Below are 17,639 nucleotides of genomic sequence, written 5' to 3'. Positions count from 1 at the left end.
CTTTAAAGCTTAGTTTTTCCTAATCGGAGCTAAAAACCAAAAAAACAAAACATGAATTACAGTTAACTATTGTATTGAGAAGCTCATTAAATGATCAGAAGGAATGTTGCCAGACATTTATTTTTTAATTTTGTCCAGCTAGATTTATGATTTACCACAGTGTGCACCGTTTAGATAGTTAAGTACAAAATTCCAAACTGTTTGCAAGATATGAGCCTGAGAAAATTATCACTTTTTTGCAAAATGACACCGAGCACCTAAATCTTTGGGGGCCCATAAAAAAGTGCATGACTTTGGGTAAAACTGGGAGATAAGGGGCTATTTTTTTGGTCTTTTATCACGTAGTGGTGTCCGTATATGGTTATATTTCCATGACTCAAAAAATTACACACAGTGTAATGCAATCGACTATTTTCAATATGAAATTGAGTTTTATTTAAAAACATGAGCTTCTCAATTAAATTTATATTTACAAAGTTATTGATTATTTAAGATTTTTTATACTATTTCTTATGTTTCTTAAATAAATTCTAGTATTTAAAATTGTATGGCTGCAAAAGCACTAAAAATTATTTGGAATTTTTAATTATCCAGAAGATTAATCGCCTTTTGCTGTTTTCAATATGGCCAAACATATTTCTGTTATTGTTGTCTTTTGCATTTTTCTATACATGACTAATATATGTGAAAACATTTTCACAAAAACATACAACTAATAAAGCTGAAATAAATGCAGTAAATTAAATATTCTGCAATTCATTGATTAAAATAAAATTCATTAAATGAATGAACGTTTCATATTAAAGCAATTGCAAAGGAAACAAGTAAGGGAGCTGTGCCGAAACTTATATACCCTTCACCAAATTATACTATAAAATACATTTTTTAAATATTTTTTTGGTAAACAAAATTAAAAAGTTTTTTCCAATTTTTTTTTATTATTTTTTAAATTTTTTTTTAGAAATAGAATTTATAAAAAAAAAAATTTTTTTTGTGAAAAAAAATAAAATTCGGGTAAAAAAATATTTTTCCCGATTTTGACCCATTGCAGGTCCAACTTACTATAGCCGAATATACATCGTTCCCATAGACTCTGTAATATCTATCCATATTGTCTATATTAATGACTTAGTAATCCAGATATATATCAAAAATAGGCCAAAAATCGAGGTTTTGCCAGGTTTTTTCTTATATCTCAGCCATTTGTGGGTCGATTTTAAATAGCAACCGAGCCGGAAAAATTCCAGATATATTAATATATGCATCATGTATGTAAGATATTTAGGGGCTACGAAAAGTAGCCAGATGGAACGACGGACATGGACAGACGGAAAGACGGACATGGCTATATCGACTTCGATCCAGAATATATATAATTTGTGGGGTCGCAAAAGAATAATGTAGAAATTACAAACGAAATGACAAACTTTTATATACCCTTGCCACTCATGGTGAAGGAAACATTTGAAGATCATAAAACTAAAATAACCATCCAAGCAAATGTTATGAATTAAATCTCAATTAATAGATTAAAATTCTAAGCTTTTCACTACATAATCATTTGACTAAAGAGTCGAGAGGTGGAGCAAGCGAAGGATCTGCTATATTGATTACAGCTCGACTCAAAACCTATTTAATGTGTGACCTGTGTGAAGATTATCTTCCAGCAACTACCATCTGCCTTGAAGATTTTCATCGAAACTTTGTGATTTCATCTTAATATTCTCCCCCAGATTTTCAATTCCTGAATATCAATATAATAACTTTTTACATCAGTTGGCCCTCCATTACAATGCTAAGCATATATTATTATGATTACATCGAAGGGTTGTGTTTTGTTTGATATAATTTCCAGAAGGGTTTTGAATGTGATCTCGAGTGGACAACCTATTGTACGTAATATGTAAATTATTCTTAACTAATTGATATTAAATCGATACTTTGTATGGCAGGCTGCAATTATTATTCCGAGTGTTTAAGTGCTCTTGTAAATGTCTAATAAATAAATCATTATTATACTACATCTATGTAATGCAAATGGTATTTAGCAGTCATTGAAAAAAAGTTTTATTAAATAAATGCAAGTCATTACAAAATTTCTGCTGAGATATTTAGTAACAGTATTTTAGAATTTAAATATTTAAAAAAAAAGTTATTTTGATTTATATACTCACCACATGTTCTTCTAATCTTTTTTATCAAAACAAATATCTCCATAAATATTTGCATTTCTCCTAAGTAAATTTATCTTTCTTTCATAAACAATTAAATGTTTTGCTTTTTATTTGTTGCCTCTGGAACTGTAACGTACTCGTACATTGAACTCTTCTTACAAATACAAACATTCGATTTTAGTTTTGGAATTTGTATTTTAAACAAGAGAGCATAAGTGTTTCAAATATTTGTCCATTTAGATCACGTAAAAGCGGAATTTAAAAACAACCCAACACTTTAAATATTTTAGATATTCTCCTGTACAAGTGCTGGAAACAAGTGAATTGTTTTATGATAATTTGTTTGTGTTTAAATATTTGCGGTTGCCTTTTAGTCTATTTTAATTGATTTAGTAGATTTATGTAAAATAAATTTTACATTATTAAGCCATCTGCTTTTGTTTTTTTTTGTTACATTTATAACACACGATAATAATCTGAAATTATAAATAGAAAATTGAATAAAAATTATTTTATTTAATCTAAAATGTTGTTAAAATATTTAGTTTTGAAATTTTTGCAAAACAAATCTAAAAATACTAAAAGTAAAAATTGCTAGTTTCGGGTGAACAATTTTGAAAAATAATAATTGAATTTTGATAAACAATTTAAATTAGATGGTGTGACTAGTTTATAAACATTTTACTCATTTACAAAAATTCTAGTTCAACTCTAACAGAATACTGATCTCTTAATCATGTGTTCATTACAGTGTCTATTATATTGTTAGCTTTTTACCCTTTAAAAGTGGTGGTTTATTTCCTTTAAATAAACCAGATACATTTGAATGCAAATAAAAGCAGTTTAGTAGTTTTATATTGTAACAACTTTTTATTCAAAATCTACACAATAACAGTTTAAATAGTCACTATGAGTTTTTAATACAAACACTCCTTTATAATTCACAATAATACACACACTTAAATTACACTACATAATGTTCTAGAATGCTGTTGATGTTAACTCTAACGGCGCCTTTAACTGAATTAACTGAATGCCGAATGTAACCTTTGCCACTATTTATACAGCGCCATCTTCTATTCTAGTAGCTTCATGAATTGTCTTAACGGACAAAACTAGAATATTCGAATTTTAGAGCTCTTAGCAGTTTCAATGTTATTGTTAGCATTTAGTGTTAACATACTTTACAAATAATGCTAATAATTGCATGCTATAAACATTTTTGATAAGTAGAAGCTTATACTGGTGGTCATGTTTATAAACATGATGAAAGTTGCAAGCAGTAGTTACAGAAAGTTAAATTCAAATCGCTAATGAAAAATCGTAACAATATATAGGAATTTAGATCTCACAACACCATTATTCATTGAAATTTAGAAAATTCCATATGAAATTGAGAATTTCAATATGAAGTTGAGAAAATTTCAAATTAAATTAAGAATTTAAATTTTAAATTGAGAAAATTCCAAGCATATTGGAGTGTCTCGTCTCTATGTATAATTTTCTATGATTCCAAGTATAAGTATTTTAATTTTAAATTGAAAAAATCATATACATAGATCGTAAACTCGCATGTCAAGGACCTAACTCAATGGAAAAAATTCATTGCAACTAATAGGTGCAGTTGATACCGCAGGCATTATTCAAATGGAGAGCTTCGTTAACTGCCGAAAGCGCAAACAAATGTTTTATATTATTTTATTTATGTTTCATATACACTCAGGTCTCGTTTTATGCGATAGATGCGTTCCAAAAAAAATCGCATAAAACGATACTCTAGCTTCATATAAAAACTAATGATTCATTCCAAAATTCTGAAAAAAAACATAAATTCAAATTTTAATTAAAAAACCAAAGCAAAATCGCACAAAAAAAATCAACAAAACTATATTTTTTTCATTTACTTAAACAGCAAAAACAAAAACTCTTTAAAAAAAATAAACAAAAATATAATATCAATTCATTAATCACAGAAAAACAGAAAATGTTCCAAAAATTAAACATTTTTTAAGGAAATTCTGTAAATATGTATGATCAATCTGAATGACTGAATAATTGTCGGCATCGTTTAGGAATTGGTTCAACATCACTTTCATCACTAGATGATATAATCATATTGTCATCATATTGTAAAATATCATTTTCGTCACTAGAATTTAAAAAAAACATCTAAAATTTTAAAATCTGTTAAAATTCCAAAAAAATCGTTAATTTAAAAACCGCATAAATTTGAATTCGCAACAAAAAATCCGCATAAAACGAGACCTGAGTGTACAATTAATCATATTAAAAATTGTTCAATTTCATTTAAATTATTATATATAAGTTTATCATTCCGTTTGTAATTTCTATATTTTTCATTTCCGATCCAATAAAGTATATATATTCTGGATCCTTATAGATAGCGGAGTCGATTAAGCCATGTCCGTCCGTCTGTCTGTTGAAATCAATTTTCTGAAGACCCCTGATATCTTCGAGATCCAAATCTTCCAAAATTCTGTCAGACATGCTTTCGAGAAGTTTGCTATTTAAAATCAGCAAAATCGGTCCACAAATGGCTGAGATATGAGGAAAAAACCAGGACAACGTCGATTTTTGACCTATATCTACTAAGTCATTGATATAGACAATATGGACTACAATGGGTCAAAATCGGAAAAAAATATTTTTTAACCCGATTTTTTTTTACCAAAATAAAAAAATTTAAAAACAAAAAAAATTTTAAATTTAAAAAAAAAATTAAAAAAAAACAATTCGAAAAAACAAAAATAAATTTTGTTCACCTAAAAGTTTAAAATTTTTATTTTGAAGTAAAATTTGGTGAATGGTATATAATTGTTTTTATTTCAATTGGAATTTTCCCAATTTCAAATTGAAATTCTCAATTTTATTTGGATTTTCCTCATTTTCACATTAAAGTTCTCAATTTAATGAATTTTTTTATTTGAAATTCACAACTTTATTTGGAATTTTCTCAATATCATGTATAAAGAAAATATCATGTATTCAGAAAACTCCCTTAATTATCATTTACTACAACTTTTGACATAAAAAATTTTGTTTATTCATAAAAGAGGGCGCTCTGCATAATCCATTTATATGGATGTCTCCAAAAATGGGAATAGAGTTGGCGGAGGAGTCTACATACAAGAATTTTTGATTAGGATGTCCTTTAGACTCCCAAATGGATGTAGTATTTTACAGGCCGAAGTATCGGCTATTGAATCAATCAACCAAGCCTCAATAAAGGAATATTGCCCATACAATCCAAATCGATTTTTCTTTGTTGTTATTATCCAAGCAATAGTCCATAAAATTGAAATATTCATTTTCTGAAACAAAAGAGGAATGCATGCAAGAAGTTTTATTAAAATCGGCCATGCCCACCGCCCACAGATAAGAATTTTTTTGATATTTCGATAAAAAATTTTAAGTTTTCATTCTGTTCCGAGAACTTTTATTTTATTAAAACAACAGCTTGGGGGAAGATGGGGCTACATGAAAAAAATAATAGATTTGGGCATAAATTTTTAACGGTTTATGAAATCCCCATAATTTTTCACTTTTTATGTAATTGTTCGCCACTAAGAGATCTGCGTGCTAGGTTCTTAGGGAAATGGTCCTTTAGTAGCTTCTCTGAATTACCTGATAAGGAATTGGGATACATGGATACCTACATTAGGAAGAGGAAATGGCTATTAAGGACGACTATGCGAATGGCACATTAAGGTGGCCCTTTCATTCACTCTCTCTTCTATTTTCTATCTTCTTTGCGACCTTCAACTTATAGTTACTAGAAATCTTCCAACATCTACATTACCTTAACATCATCTCTTTTTTTCTATCTCTTGCACTTTACTCTTCTTCTACTTTCAGATAGTACAAAGGAACATTAATGGACCCAAGCGAACTAAGCTGATCTAGATGAAATCATGAAACGATTCTAATCAATTTCAATATGCTCTAACCTTGTTTAGATTTATGGAAGTATATTTAAAATAGATACAAATAGTATCTCAACTTACAGAGTGATTCTGAACCGAATTTTATACTTTAGAAGGATGTAATGCTATTACATTAAAGCGTAATAAATCTCTATAGTGAAAATATCAAAATAATATAAATGAAATATTAAAAAAATGTGTATTTTACTAGCACTGCTATTTAAGGGGTCAATATATATAAATTCATTTGTAAAATGATTTACTAAGAACATTCTTATTTACACATTATTTAAAATATACATTTCCCTTAATGAAATCTAATGAGGTCATTTCGTCTAAAAATTTCAAAATAATTGAATGTTTGTAATACAATTATTGCTGCTTATTTGAGCTTAAATACGTCATTGTCGTCATATACATGAAAATCCAATAAAATCCTTTTCGTTTCATTTTACTTCCAGGCTGGGGTGTTTTATTACAAAATGAAAAAAAAATGTAAGTTATCATTATAATAGAACTCATTATCAATTTGCTTTGAAATCAAATCTCAGTGTCATTTAAACGAATGTACGAATGTACAATACACAGAAACAAATTATTTTCAAACAGTTTCAATTCAAATATTTCTCATATATTCAACTTTAAAATATTTGATTATTTAGTGATCAAAAAGAAAAGTTTTTAATATTTTCTACTAAAATTTTGAGTATTGTATTTGATAATGTGGATCGAAAGTTATCGAAAATATATTTTTCGTAATAGAAAATACAAAAATAAACAATATCAATTACGAAAAACTAATAACAAACTATTAACAGCACAAAAATGGAAATTAACCTTTAATATTCTAAAATTCCAAATATTGAAAAATTTTGACCTTTGACCTTCACGATTTAAGGGTTAACGTTTTCCGATTTTAGGAAAACTCTCAGACTATATTTAAAATTACCTGGACTATAATATTGTGAACAGATTTTACTTTAAATTAATAACAGTAAGGAAATTGGGCTCCTTCGCCAAAATATGGTCAACAAATTAGTTTTTCTCGAAAATTGCAAAATTTAAATCGCAGGTACGGAAAACCGATAGGAGATATTGTCATAGATTTTTCATATTTTTATTTCCAATTATGTTCTCAATAAATGTCAATGTGATGATCAAAAAATTCTGAAATTTGTTTAACAAAATTTTTAAAAATTTGAATTGGAGTTTTGAAACTGCCGTTAAAAAATATATTGTTTTTGGTTATACCTGCAAATAGATAAAAACTTATATACAAGTAAATATGGATATATTTTAATTAAAAAGGAGCTTTCCTACATTTCTTGTTCAAGTGGCACGTTGTAGAAGAACCAATTAAGCGCAAAGGTCCACCTCGGTGGAACAGCTATATTAGTGAGAAAGGATATTAGGCATTTCCCAATGCCAGAATATAAAACGGATCACATCCAGGCCACATCTATAAATATACCTGATGGTAGAGTTACAATATCTTCAATATATTGTCCTCCTAGGTATAATATTAATCGAGAGCAGTTTCTCGAATATTTTAGGACTCTAGGTCCAAGATTTATAGCAGCTGGTGATTACAATGCAAAACATACATTTTGGGGATCTCGCCTTATTACTCCTAGAGGTAGGCAACTGTTAGAAGCAATATCGTCAAAAAGACTAGATGCCATATCTAGTGGTCAACCTACATATTGGCCTACAGACCTCAATAAGATTCCAGATCTAATTGACTTCGCTGTAATCAAGAATATAAAACGGGAATTTATTTCATTCCTTCGCTGGACCTCTCGTCAGACCACTCGCCTACAGTTTTAACGTTATTAGCAGTTCCAAGTAAATTAGAAAACTCTTACTCTTATTTCCCTAACAAGAAAACGAACTGGTTAAAGTATAAAATGTATGTTAGCTCACACTTGCCACAAAACATCTCATTGAAAAATGAATATGAGATACAATCCGCTGACGATATATTTACAGACAGTCACCCTGGGGAATTACAGACATTCAAAATGTCCCAAAAACATTGAGTCTCTTATCAAAGAAAAGAGAACACTCAGACGTCAATGGCAACAATCGCGATCTCCAAACGTAAAGGCTAAACTTAATCAGTGCCAAAGAAGACTCCACGTCGTCTTAAAGATTAATAAAGAATCTAACCTGAGAAATTATCTTAGAAACTTAGACCCTACTAAGAACATAGAATATAGTCTCTGGAAAGCTGTGAAAAATATGCAATGCCCTATTGTATATGAGTACGCCTTCAGAACCGAGAATGGGCAAAAAATACTTCAGAAAAAATCGAAGCATTTGCCAATCACTTGGAGAATGTATTTACCCCAAATGATACAAATTCATATATTAGATATAATGTCATAAATAATGTGGTGCCAGCCCCACTAAAATTGCGGTTCTCTGCCGTGAGAACGACGGTCAAAGGTCTTAAGGCTGGAAAATCACCTGGATAAGTAATCTGCCCAACTCAGCACTGAGAATTATTTTGTTCATATTTAAGTCAATAATACGTATTGGATATTTCCCATCCTCATGGAAAATATCTGATATAGTTATGATACCGAAACCGAGAAAAGATGTCACTCAAGTGACATCATACCGTCCCATTAGCCTATTGTCAGTATTCTTAAAACCTTTTGAAAAGTTGTTACTTGAGAGACTTATAGTGCACCTTGACGAAAATTACATTATTCCTGACCATCAATTTGGTTTCAGAAGGAAACATAGTACTATCGAACAGGTACATCGGATAACTACACTTATTCGGAAAACCTTCGAGAGCAAGCAGTATTGTTCCGCATTATTTATTGACATATCTCAAGCCTTCGATAAAGTCTGGCACGATGGACTAATACACAAAATTACTAGATTACTACCTGCGAACGTACATAAACTGCTTAAAAAATACATACAAGAAAGATCTTTCCAAATCAGATCAAAGGAAATCCCAGAACAGAGCCATGTGAGATATCTCGGTATCCATCTTGATAGCCTTTTAACATGGTCGCACCATATTGAAGCCAAGGTTACGCAAATAAAATAAAATTAAAGTCAGTCCAATTGCACTGGTTAATTGGCCCACGGTCTGCTCTAGACTTGGAATACAAAGTGCTTTTGTATAAAACAATTATAAAACCGATATGGTTGCAAATAAAGCAGTCAGCACTGTTAAGGACGTTAACAGGTGCCCCATGGTACATTCGCAATAGTAATATCCATAGGCATCTCAATGTCCCCATAATACGCGAGGAGATCAAACTCTCCAGTCTAAAATACATTTCAAAACTAATGTATCATCCAAATCCCTTTGCCAGGGAGTTGATGTCATTTGAGGGTCATAGACGACTCAGGCGTTTGGTAACACTGGATCTGGCCAGATAATCATTTAACGAGCACTCATGTTGGACATTGCAGCGGCAATAACAACTTTAGTTTTAGTTTAGGTTAAGATTTGAATACTTATTTGTAAATTTCTAAAAAGAAAGATTCAATAAAGAAAAAAGATACTGAAAAAAAAAATTTATTAATGAACTTCTTTGTCTAATTATTGACTTCATTATGTTGTTTCATCAGTTTATAAATTTAAACTCAAAATTTCAACACAGTTTGTATATAAATTTACAATAATATTGAATTTGCTTAACATAAAATTTTAATAGCAATGAACTGAAAATTTGTACGACCACAAGTGCTTAAGAACTATTTCCTACAAATTAAAACTTTGTATAAACAAATATTCTTTAAATATTTTACAAAGAAGTGCCTTAGTACTTAGACGTTCAAAAGAAACTATTAAGTGGTTTTTTAAGTTTAAAAATTTAAAAAAAGAAAAATATTTTTAAGAAAACTAATTAACGAAATTTTATTTTTATTATATAAATTTCAATAAATTTAAAGACATATGGCAAAATGGAATGCTAATGATGTTACAGTATCATTAATATACGACACAGAATAATGATGAGAAGGGGATTGTAACTCACCATGGAAATGCATTCCATTTTCCAAAGGTCGGCTATCGATTTTAAACGGGGAATAGATGGCGGTAACGATAATTTATTGATAACGTTAATTTCGGTTAGATTTGTATTTAGAATAAAATTTACAAAAAATTAAAAATAAACTGACATTTGTGGTGTTATAAGTAGTAAATTTCAACAACTGTAGATTGCAATGAACTCTATTGTTGAAATCAAAAATTTGTATTTTCATAATTTGAAATTATTAGCAAAATAGAGGTAACGGTATTTTATGGGTAATTGTAATTGCGGTTATTTCGGAAAAGATAGCTTAGCGGTAACAGAAGTGGCGCTCAAAAGGTATTTATGGTTTAACGGTAGTTGAGCGGTAACGGTACCTTGCGTTTTTCCTATGTGTCTATACTGTCGGTTATAATAATTTTTTTATTTTAACTTTAGGTTAAAACATAATAACATTGTGACAACAGAGGTAATGTATATCTTTAGCTTAGTGAGCAAATGTGTTAAGTTCACTTTTTATGAAAATTTAAATTTTAATTCAAAACCATAAAATAAGTAAAAATACACTCTTTGCTTAAAAATGTTTACCATTACTTTTTTTCTCGTTATTATACGATAAGTCCATTTTTTGTTAAGCAAAAGTGCTAAGTCTATTTTATTACCAAAATTGCAAAATTATTATTTCAGTCAAATGTAATTAGGTATAACTAATTTAATAAACATGTTTTAATTATTGGTTTATTCATTTAAGTTTACCCAAATAATATAAATCATAAATTGTTTAAAAAACTATTGGATAATTTAAAAATGTATTATCATCTCGACTACTGATATCAATAACGTTGGTAAATTGTCTTTTGACAGCAACTTTAATGACAATAGCGTCTTGAAATCAAGTAATAAAGTTAAAAATATAAAAGTAAGGAAAAAATTGTATAAGAAATATGTTAAGTCCACTAAAAAATACATAATAATTAATAGAAAATTAGCAAATTCCCAAAATAGAATTTAAAAGTCGCCAAAGCATTTCCTCTAAACTGTGATTATTTATCTTTATAAATCTTACCAAATAAGTAATAAAACTGCGTTAACAGATTTCAAAAACATTTAAAATAAAAATTTTAAATATTTTTAGGTGAACAAAATTAATTTTTTTCCAGTTTTTTCATATTTTGGAAAAAAAAATTTTCAATTTTTTTTTTAAATTTTTAAAATTTTTTTTTTAAATTTTTAAAATTTTTAAATTTCTTTGTTTTTAAAATTTTTTTTTGGTGAAAAAAAAATTCGGATTAAAAAATATTTTTTCCGATTTGGACCCATTGCAGATCGAACTTACTATTGCTTTATATACGTCGTTGCAAAGGTCTTTGAAATATCTATCATTATACCCTACACCACCATAGTGGGGAGGGTATTATGCGTTTATGAAGATGTTTATAACGCCCACCTTAAGGTATACCGATCGACTTAGAATCACTTTCTGAGTCGATTAAACGATGTCCGTCCGTCTGGTTGGCTGGCTGTCCATGTAAACCTTGTGCACAGAGTACAAAATTTGGTACATATTATTGTTCCGGCCCAAGGACCAAGCCTATTGAAACTGGCTGAAATCGGTACATTTTTTCACCTAGCCCCCATACAAATGTCCTTCCGAAATTGGACTTTATCGGTCATAAATGTTTAATTTATAAATGTATCTCCACAAATTGCGCTCCAAATAAGTGTTATATATACAAAATTCATGTCACCAAATTTTGTTACGATCGGTCCATAATTAGTCATAGCTCCCATATAGACCCGCTTCCGAAAATCACTTTAACGTGCATAAATCGCAATGTTGGTAAACACACAAAATTCAACATAGTTAACTTTAATATAGACATAAATCACACGACCTAATTTCATGGTGATCGGTCCATAATTGGTCATAGCCCCCATATAAGGCCCACTTCCGAAAATCACTCAAAAAAGTTTTTTTGCTCTTTTACTTAGTGTAGGGTATTATATGGTCGGGCTTGACCGAACATACTTTCTTACTTGTTTTATTTTAACTTTAGGTTAAAAAATAATAACATTGTGATAACAGAGGTAATGTATATCTTTAGCTTAGTGAGCAAATGTGCTAAGTTCACTTTTTATAAAAATTTTAATTTTAATTCAAAACCATAAAATAAGTAAAAATACACTCTTTGCTTAAAAATATTTGCCATTACTTGGTTTTTTTCTCGTTATTATACGATATATAAAAAAAGCTAAGTCCATTTTATTAACAAAATTGCAAAATTATTATTTCAGTCAAATGCAATTAATTAAGCGCCAAACATGTTTTAATTATTGGTTAATTCATTTAAGTTTAACCAAATAATATAAATCATAAATTGTTTAAGAAAATATTGCATCATTTAAAAATGTATTATCATCTCGACTACTAATATCAATAACGTTGGTAAATTGTCTTTTGACAGCAACTTTAATGAAAATATAAAAGTAAAGAACAAATTGTGTAAGAAAATATGTTAAGTCCACTAAAAAATACATAATAAGTAATAGAAAATTAGCAAATTCCCAAAATAGAATTTAAAAGTCGCCAATGCATTCCCTCTAAACTGTGATTATTTATCTTTATAAATCTTACCAAATAAGTAATAAAACTGCATTAACAGATTTCAAAAACATTTAATTTGGCTGCGCCGAATCTTATATAACCTTCAACAAATTTTACTTCAAAATAAAAATTTTAAATATTTTTAGGTGAACAAAATTTATTTTTTTTGAAGCTTTTAATTTTTTGGAAAAAAATTTTTCAAATTGTTTTTTTTTTAAATTTAAAATTTTTTTCTTTATTTTTAAAATTTTTTTTTTGGTGAAAAAAAAAATTTTTAACCCATTTTTAACCGATTTTAACCCATTGTAGGTCCAACTTACTATATACGTCGTTGCAAAGGTCTTTGAACATTAGATATCCATATTGTCTATATTAATGACTTATTAATGATATATGTAGGTCAAAAAATAGGTCAAAAATCGAGGTTGTCCTGGTTTTTTCCTCATATCTCAGCCAATTGTGGACTGATTTTGCTGATTTTAAAGAGCAAACTTCTCGAAAACATGTCTGACAGAATTATTAAAGATTTGGATCCCGAAGATATCAGGGGTCTTCAGAAAATTGATTTGAACAGACAGACGGACATGGCTTAATCGACTCCGCTATCTATAAGGAAATGAAAATGTAGAAATTAAACGGAATGACAAACTTATATATACCCTTCTCACGAAGGTGAAGGGTATAACAAAAGATTTATGAGAAAGGACTTATCACTTTACACACTAAGATAAAGTTAAATGATTTGTAGTCTGAATAATTGTTTATACCCTTCACCATGAGTTGCAAGAGTATATATAAGTGTCTTATTCTGTTTGTAATTTCTAAATTTTTCATGTGCGACCCCATAACACACAGTGGTTTAGAATCGTTTTTTTTTTTCTTTGGGAAATAATTCGGTTTCTCGGGAACTGTAGGAAATATTGTTACGAAATTTCACATGGTTACAGCTGAGGTGTTTTCGAGTTAATTTGGATTTTTTCGATTTTTTTTTTTTAAATTTTAGACTCGAGTTGACCAAATTTGAGTGGCTACGCACTAGGAAACTGAACAAATACAAATTAACTCGAAAACACCTCAGTTCTAACCATGTGTAATATCGTAATAATATCTCCTACAGTTCCCGAGATACCGAATTATTTCCCCCCAAAAAAAAACATTTCTAAACTACTGTGCAACGTATACATGTTCCGGATCGTTATATATATCGGAGTCGATACAGCCATGTCCGTATGGCCAACTGTATATTGAAACCAATTTTCCGTATCCCCCAAATAATATATATGGGGGATTTCATGTCAAGTGAACCAACTTTTGAAATCGATGTCTTCCGATCGGGATGAAATTTGCACCAAGGTTAGCTCTATTGGATAGTAACTCAGACACAATTTTTCAACAACATCGGTCGCGAACTCTCTGAGTTATAGGGGGTAAAATTTTGACAATTTGGTCAAACAGGGGTTTTTTCTTATCCATGTAACTTATTACCTATTGTTCTTAGCAAAATGTGTCCCAAATATTATAGATAGCTATTTCTTCGATCTTTCGAAAAAAAATATTTAAAAAAAAAAATAAAAAATTTTTAATATTTTTTTTCCGAAATCAAAAACTTTTTTGACTTTTTTTTAAAATACGCCCTTTTTTTTTTTTTTTTTTTTTTTTTTTTTTTCTTAAAATAAAGTTTAGATATTTTCCTTGAACACCTACTTGGTCGCTTAGTGGGATGCGAGTGGGATATCTATCAAAATAAATATTTTGTAACTCAAAACATAAAATTTTTGACTTTTTTTGCAAAATCAAAAACTTTGTTGACTTTTTTTTTTCAAAATGGACCCTTTTTTAATCTTTTTTTTTAGGTCAAACAAAAGCTTAGATATTATCCTTGAAGACCCTTTTGGTCGCTTAGTGGGATGCGAGTGGGATATCTATCAAAATAAATATTTTTTAACTCAAGACTTACAATTTTTGACTTTTTTTTTTGCAAATACGATTTTTTTTTCCAAATGGGCCCTTTTTTTAAAATTTTTTTTGTAGTCAAAAGAAAGCTTAGGTCCATTCCTTTAAGATATTTTTAGTCCCTTAGTGGGATGCGAGTAGGATATCTATCAAAATAAATATTTTGTAACGCAAGACATACAATTTTTTAATTTTTTTTTGCAAAATCAAAATTTTTTTCCAATATGGGCCCTTTTTTAATTTTTTTTTTGCTCAAAAGAAAGCCTAGGTCCATTCCTTTAAGATATTTTTAGTCCCTTAGTGGGATGCTAGTGGGATATCTATCAAAATAAATGTTTTAACACAAAAATTGTATGTCTTGAGTTACAAAACATTTATTTTGATATATATCCCACTCGCATCCCACTAAGCGATCAAAACCATCTTAAAGGAATAGGCCTAAGCTTTCTTTATAGCAAAAAAAAAATTACAAAAAGGGTCCATTTTAAAAAAAAGTCAAAAAAGTTTTTGATTTTGCCAAAAAATCAAAAATTGTATATCTTGAGTTACAAAATATTTATTTTGATAGATATCCCACTCGTATCCCACTAAGGGACCTAAAATATCTTAAAGGAATGGACCTAAGCTTTCTTTTGACTAAAAAAAAATTTTTAAAAAAGGGCCCATTTTGAAAAAAAATTCGAATTTGCAAAAAAAAAGTCAATAATTGAATGTCTTGAGTTACAACATTTTTATTTTAATAGATATCCTACTCACATCTTCCTAAGTGACAAAATAGGTCTTAAAGGAAAAGACCTAAGCTTTCTTTTGAGCAAAAAAAAATTTTTAAAAAAAAGTCCCATATTGGAAAAAAATTTCGATTTTGGAAAAAAAAAAATAAAAAATTGTTACAAAATATTTATTTTGATAGATATCCCACTCGCATCCCACTAAGCGACCAAGTAGGTGTTCAAGGAAAATATCTAAACTTTATTTTAAGAAAAAAAAAAAAAAAAAAAAAAAGGGCGTATTTTAAAAAAAAGTCAAAAAAGTTTTTGATTTCGGAAAAAAAATATTAAAAATTTTTTATTTTTTTTTTTAAATATTTTTTTTTCGAAAGATCGAAGAAATAGCTATCTATAATATTTGGGACACATTTTGCTAAGAACAATAGGTAATAAGTTACATGGATAAGAACAAACCCCTGTTTGACCAAATTGTCAAAATTTTACCCCCTATAACTCAGAGAGTTATCGACCGATGTTGTTGAAAAATTGTGTCTGAGTTACTATCCAATAGAGCTAACCTTGGTGCAAATTTCATCCCGATCGGAAGACATCGATTTCAAAAGTTGGTTCACTTGACATGAAATGCCCCATATACATGATTCATACATCAATATATCAGCTATAGACGCGGTTCGGCTATTTAAAATCGATATTTTTAACCATAGTTTTTTATCAACAAAATAATTTTTTTTTCACAAAAAAAAAAAATAAATAAAATAAAAAAAAAAAAAATTTAAATAAAAAAATAAAATTTTTAAATTTTGTTTACTTAAAAATATTTTAAATTTTTATTTTAAAGTATAATTTGGTGAAGGGTATATAAGATTCGGCAAGTCGAATATAGCTTTCTTACTTGTTTATCTATATCTGTATTACTATATCATTAATATGGACAATAAATATTGACATCTAATGAGAGATATTTGAAAGTCATTTGCACCGGCTTATATAAGGCCATAGTGAGTTTGACCAAACTCGGGAAAAATATTTTTAACCCGAATTTTTTTGTCATGCATTTTTTTTACTAATAAATTTAAAAATAAAATTTTAAATTTAAAAAAAAAAAATTAAAGATAAAAAATTAAAAAAAAAATTTTTTTTTAAAAAAAATAATTTTATTTATTTATTATTTTTTTCAACAACCTAGCTTATTGGCCATAATCGGTTATAAATTTCTACTTAATAAATATAAATAAATATTTAAAATTTTTATTTTAAACTATAATTTGTACAGCCGAATATAACTCTGTTACTTGTATAATATACATTTTTTATTTCAGTAAAAAAAATAAAAAAGTTCTTGATAATTACCTTTTGAATACACCATCAGTAAATTTAGTAGATTTTACTTTTGTTTAATTATAAATAAACACTTTTTTGTTAAATTATTTTAGAATTCATGCATAAGTTATTTATATTAAATGGAAATTACCGTTAATGTTTTTTGAGTTAAAGAATTTTTACAAATCATTTTCCATATTTTTACCGAGCAAATAAGAACATTGAGAAATAAATAATACTCTTTTGAGATGCCAAAAGATTTATTATATTTTTTCTTTTTTTATAATAAACACTTTTCCATTTTTATAATTTGATGTTTTTCTAAATATTTATTTTAAATATTTTATTTATTGTATAAAAAATATTTGTTATTTATATAATAAATACACTTAAAACGCACACAACTTTTAGAAAAATAAAAACAATTTTTTTTTTTTAAATCAGTTTTAACCGTTAAAAAATCGCATATTTTTCCAAAAACGCTCGCAACTTTTAGAAAAACATTACAAAAACCGTATTATTATTCTTTCAAAATCACTTTTTACCTTTAAAACGCGCCCGTTTACAAGCAAGTTATACCAGCAACTGAGGATATGTTGCTTCTTTAACTCTCAACAGTATTTCAAACACATCAGAAAACAAGTAAGAAAGTATGGTCGGTCAAGCCCGACCATATAATACCCTACACTAAGTAATAGAGCAAAAAAAAATGTCTTTTAAAATTTCAATAATTTATATTTTTGTGTGATTTTCGGAAGTGGGCCTTATATGGAGGCTATGACCAATTATGGACCGATCACCATGAAATTGGGTCGTGTGATTTATGTCTATATTAAAGTTAACTATGTTGAATTTTGTGTGTTTACCAACATTTTTAAGCGATTTATGCACGTTGCAGTGATTTTCGGAAG

Source organism: Calliphora vicina, chromosome 4 (genome assembly GCF_958450345.1).
Source record: "Calliphora vicina chromosome 4, idCalVici1.1, whole genome shotgun sequence".
Lineage (NCBI taxonomy): Eukaryota > Metazoa > Arthropoda > Insecta > Diptera > Calliphoridae > Calliphora > Calliphora vicina.
The sequence above is the reverse complement of the archived record's forward strand: the minus strand, read 5'-3'. Positions refer to the sequence as shown.